The sequence below is a fragment of the Mesocricetus auratus genome, unplaced genomic scaffold (genome assembly GCF_017639785.1).
Source record: "Mesocricetus auratus isolate SY011 unplaced genomic scaffold, BCM_Maur_2.0 Super-Scaffold_100013, whole genome shotgun sequence".
NCBI classification, from domain to species: Eukaryota; Metazoa; Chordata; class Mammalia; order Rodentia; family Cricetidae; genus Mesocricetus; species Mesocricetus auratus.
In genome coordinates, this window is record NW_024429196.1 from 12377097 (window position 1) to 12382929 (window position 5833).

Consider the following 5833-nt stretch of genomic DNA (forward strand, 5'->3'; position numbering starts at 1 on the left):
CTCAAGGACTTGATGCTGAAATGTTAGTTGTATATGTCCAACTTCATGGTCTGCAGGAAATATAGGAAATGCAGTAAAGTATCTGCCTGAAAATATAACTCCTTCCACATACAAAAGAGGATAAAGTAACTGATAGATAAAATATAGCCAATAAGCACAAGAAAAAGCAACACAAAACCAGCAATAATAACACCTGTGATGGCTAATCTTTGTTGTCAACTGGACAACATCTGGAATAATCAAAACCCTAATATTCTATTGGGGATTTTCTTTTATTTATTATTTTTATTTAAATTAGAAACAAAATTCTTTTACATGTCAATCCCAGTTCCCTCTCCCTCTCTTCCTCCCCTGTCATCCACCAACCCCCTATCCCATCCTCTTTCTACTCTCCAGGGAGGGTGAGGCCTTCCATGGGGAATCTTCAAAATCAGTCATATCATTTGGAACAGGGCCTAGGCCCTCTCCTGTGTATCTATGCTAAGAGAATATCTCTCTATGTGGAATGGACTCCCAAAGTCCATTTGTGTACTAGGGATAAATACCAGAGGTCCCATAGAGTAACCAGACCTCCAAACTAACATCCTTGTTCAGGGAGTCTGGAACAGTCCTATGCTTGTTTCAGTCTGCAGTCTATGAGCAATCCCTTGTTCAGGTCAGCTGTTTCTGTGGGTTTCTCCAGCTTGGTCTTGACCCCTTTGCTCATCACTCCTCGCTTTCTACAACTGGATTCCAGAGTTCAGCTCAGTGTTTAGCTGTGGGTGTCTACTTCTGTTTCCATCAGCTACTAGATGAAGGCTCTAGAATGGCATATAAGGTAGTCATCAATGTCATTATTGGAGAACGGCTTTTAAGGTATCCTCTCAGACTATTGCTTAGATTGTTAGTTGGGGTCAACCATGTAGATCTCTGGACATTTCTCTAGTGCCAGATTTCTCTTTAAACCTATAATGGCCTCTTCTATTATGGTATCTATTTTCTTGCTGTCCTCTGTTCTTCCCCTGACTGAATCTTCCTGCTCCCTCATGTCCCCTTTCCCCTCCTCTTCTCCCCTTCTCTTTCTTCTAACTCCATCTCCCCTTTCCCCTTCTCCAGAGTCCATGTATGTCTCTCTCTTAGGACCCTCCTTGTTTCCTAGTTTCTCTGGTGGTGTGGATTGTAGGCTGCTACTCCTTTGCTCTAGGTCTAAAATCTATATATGAGTGATTACATACCATGTTTGTCTTTTTGTGACTGGGCTACCTCACTCAGGATGATTTTTTCTAGTTCCATCTATTTGCCTACAAATTTCAAGATTCCATTTTTTTCCACTGAGTAGTACTCCATTGTGTAATGTACCACATTTTCTCCATCTATTCTTCAGTTGAGGGGCATCTAGGTTGCTTCCAGGTTCTAGCCATTACAAATAATGCTTCTATGAACATGGTTGAACAGATGTTCTTGTTGTAGTAATGTGCATCTTTTGGGTATATGCCTAAGAGTGGAATTGCTGGATCTTGTGGTAGACTGATTCCCATTTTCCTGAGGAACCATCATACTGATTTCCAAAGTGGCTGTAGGAGTTTGCATTCCCACCAGCATCGGAGGAGTGTTCATTTTTCTCCACATCTTCTCCAGCATACACTGTCATTGGTGTCTTTGATTATTTGAGGCAGAAAGAACCACCCTAAACCTGGACCACAGTTTCTGGTGGCAGCCCAGCCCACAGGAAAGGAAATGGAGGAGGGAAACTGTTTTTTGTCTGCTTGCTCTACTTAACCAGTACTAAAACTAATTTATTTGGTATTCCAACACAGACTGAAGATCAGCAGCACTCTTGGGATCCCCCAGGACTCCAGTACAAGACTGGGACCACTGAGAAATCTACATTGCATACTGAACAATTGCTGGATTCTTGGCCTTTCCATTACGAGATTGTCATTGTTGGATTTCCCAGGCTGTCCCTCTCCCTCCCCACTCCACCTCTATCTATCTATATATCATCTATCTCTATCTCTGTATCTCTGTATGTTCCCCCCCCCACACACATGCATATATGTGTGTATACATACTATTAGTCCTATTTCTTTAGAGACTCCTAATACATTGGAAGAAGGATTTGTAAAACATCACTATCACCATCACCACAAGGGAATAATTAATATCTGAGGACATAAATGTGTTTAACCTTGTATAGGCATTATATAGTATATACCTACATACACACACACGCACACACACACACACACACACACAGAAAGATGAATGACATATGGCATAATATTCATGTTGTGATTTTATGTCTTTTTTTTCTTTTGTTTTTCAAGACAGGATTTCTCTGTAGCTTTGGAGCCTGTCCTGGAACTTGTTCTTGTAGACCAGGCTGGTCTTGAACTCACAGAGATCTGCCTGCCTCTGCCACCGGAGTGCTGGGATTAAAGAAGTGCACCACCACCCAGCTTGATCTTGTGTCTTTTAAGTATGTTAAAATAGTATTTTTAAAAGAAGGAACTTTTGCTTCAACCCAGAAAAGATGGGGTCCAGATTGTGACAGAGGGGCAGGGAACTGGAATTTATATGCAAAATAAGATTGTTTCTAAATTAAATAAAATATTTTTAAAAGGGAGTCATTGACATTTTACCTAAAATCTTCAACTAGAACATCAAGTGACTTCTCTAAAATGAACTAAATAAGAAAGGCTTGCACTGCTGTCTTCCTGGTGTGCTTAGCATCCTAAAAATAATCAATGTGTTTTATACCAGAGATGATCTGACAGATGATGCTTGAAAAATAAACAGGTTTACATTTCTGAAAGCTTAAATGCTGAGGCAGCTGCATTGGTCTGTATGGGCTCCCCTGGAAGCCAGAAGAGGGGGGCATTATCACAGTGTACATTTGAATTTGCAGTTCACCTTGCCCTTGACCATGCCATGCCAAGGAGCTTCAGCAGAGGCAATAAGAGCAGAGTCCTCACAGGAGCCCTTTGTTTGGAGGCTCAAAGAGGCCCGCCTACATGCCAGCGTCCTTTGACCTTTGCCAACAAATGTGCTCAGCTCAGTGAACCCGAGGATCATGAATGTTCCGGTGAGTGCTGCAGCAGACAGGCTTGCACATGGAGTGGTCTGGCCAAGACAATGAAGCTGAAGAAATGGGAAATCTGCCCTCATGACTAAGGTAATTTAGCATGAAATTACAATTGATAATGAGACAATAAAGCATAGACCCAGCAGACGAGTCCTGCAACATCATTGTTTCTTTGCCTCCTGGTCACACTGTTGGGAGTTTGTTCTTACTGGGTGGGGATGGCTGTGAAGATGTGGGTCTTGGGGCAGGGTCAATGCCTGTGTGAGCTCCTCAGGTGAGTGCCTGTAATACTCATTGTTTGTGGATTAATCAAATTAATTAATCCAGAGAATGGGCAGCTGTGTGCTCTGTAATACACATGTTTTAAAAATATTTTATTTATTTTTATTGTCTGTGACTGTTTGTCTGATGTGTGTATAGGTACAGTGTGTGTACCTGGTGCTCACCCATGCCAGATTCCCTGCAACTGCAAGTTGCCAGGTGTGTTCTGGGAACCGAGACTTGGTCCTCTGCAAGAGCAGCAAAGTCCTTTTAACCACTGAGCTATCTCTCCAACTCTAGGTATATAATTTTTTAAAATATATTGCGTGAGCTTCCCTTTGTGTTCACTTGGCAAATAAGAGTTGTTATTAGGGATTGGGGAGATGGTTTAGCGAGAAGGGTACTTGCTGTACAAGCATGATGACCTGGATCTAATCCTTGGCATCCACATAAAAGCGTGACATATATGCTTACACTTACAACCCAAGAATTGGAGGTCAGAAGCAGGCATGTCCTGGCAGCTTTCTGGTCACCCAAGCCAACTGAATCAGTAAGCTTCAGATTCAGTGAGAGACCAGTCTCAAGGGAACAAGGAGACAACAATAGTATAAAAGATTCAATGTCCCCATGGCTACCATGTGTGCAACTGCTATGCATGTACCCCCCGTCCGTGCACAAATGTATTCTCTCTCTCTCTCTCTCTCTCTCTCTCTCTCTCTCTCTCTCTCTCTCTCTCTCTCTCTCTCTCTCTCTCTCTCTCTCTGTGTGTGTGTGTGTGTGTTTGTGTCTTTCTCTTTCTCTGTCCCTCCTCTCTGTCCCCACAAAAGAGCTGCTATTAGAATCACTAACATTTCAGTAGTCTCTTCCTTCTCTCTGAAATAGCTTTTTCAAAGGAATGTGGTTCTTCATACATACACATATTGACATATCTTTTTTATTGTGTATGTCTTGATATGTTCTTTAACTGGTTTAAAAATAACAGGAACATAATTGGTTACTTTGCACATGAAAGTCACAGTCAGTGAATTTAATGCTATACAGTTATTTGGACAAACACTAAAATAATATAGTACCTGATAGGGGGAAAGTTTTATTCAGAAGACCTTATTGTATTGGGAAGACTTACTGAAAGATGAACTTTAGGGGCTATAGTTTAGTGGCAGAGTGTTTTCCTAACATGCGTGAGGCTCTGGACCTCATCCCTAATACTGCAGAAACCAACTAAACAATGGAAGAGCAAACCCTTAGTTATTGTCCTAACAATGCAAGCAAGACTTCATACTGTCTTGCCTTTCTTAAACTTGCTTCTGTTTTGTGGACTCATGTGGGTTATAGGTAGATAAGATAGGGTGGGAGGCTCATGTGAGATACTAGAGAACATCACTGACATGTTCTCTACTGACATGCTTGCACTGGGATGCTACCCCATCAGGACCCTGCTTGGCCAAATGCCTTGAATTGCCACTAGATTTATAATCTCTCACTTCTTTTCTGGTTTGCTTTCTGTTGCTATGATGAAACAAAAATAACAAAGGGGAAGGCTTACACTTCCAGGTCACAGTCCATCACTGAGGGAAGTCAGGGCAGGTACTGAAACAGGACCTCAACTAGAAATTGTGGAGGAATGATGCTTGCTGAGCCACTCTTGACTCTACTGCGGCTGCTGTCCTTGGTGGCATCCCATGGTTCTGGCATCTTCAACGTGCTGGGGTCTTCTGCTGCAACTGGGTTGCACTTTCACTAGTAACCTCACCTAGGTTCTCTTCATGGTGCTAATCTTCAACTTCTTTGTATGACCCATTCAGTCCTAGGTCTTCAACTGCACGTTCACCCAAGGCCTCTCCTGGCCTCTCAGTGCCAAGCCTCACCCATGACCTCTCCTGGCCTCTCGGTACCAAGCCTCACCCATGACCTCTCCTGGCCTCTCGGTGCCAAGCCTCACCCATGACCTCTCCTGGCCTCTCACAGTGTCAGCCTCAGCTGTTCTTCATGACCCGGTCATGCCTTCAAAACCAGTATCACCGGGTGACTACCAAGTTCAGCTGCTAGCATGAGATATAATCTTGGCTATTTCTGGAACGCAGTTTTTGTGTGCTGACCCTGAGGGAACACTTCCCAGAGCATTTCAACCAACTGATGTTGATCTCTTCTCAATCACCATTAATTTTTCAGCTCCAGTTAACAGTCATTGATTACCACAGCAAAGCAAAGGTCTCACTATTGTAGTTCTGCTATCTTGCTAATCACAACTGATTTTTCAGCCCCAGCTAACTAGAATCACAGCATCTTAATTCAAAATAAAAAAATGGTCCCCATAGACTCTTTAAAAGTCCCCCAGAAACATCAAAAGCCAGGTCTCCATCATCTGCATTGCTCTTAACATTATTATCTTCCAAGCTCCTACAGAACAGCTCACCAAGTATTTAACAATGTCTCTTCCTGCACAAAGTCCTTGACAGTCCTCCCCAAAACAACATGAGCAGGTCTATCACAGCAATACCCCACAAT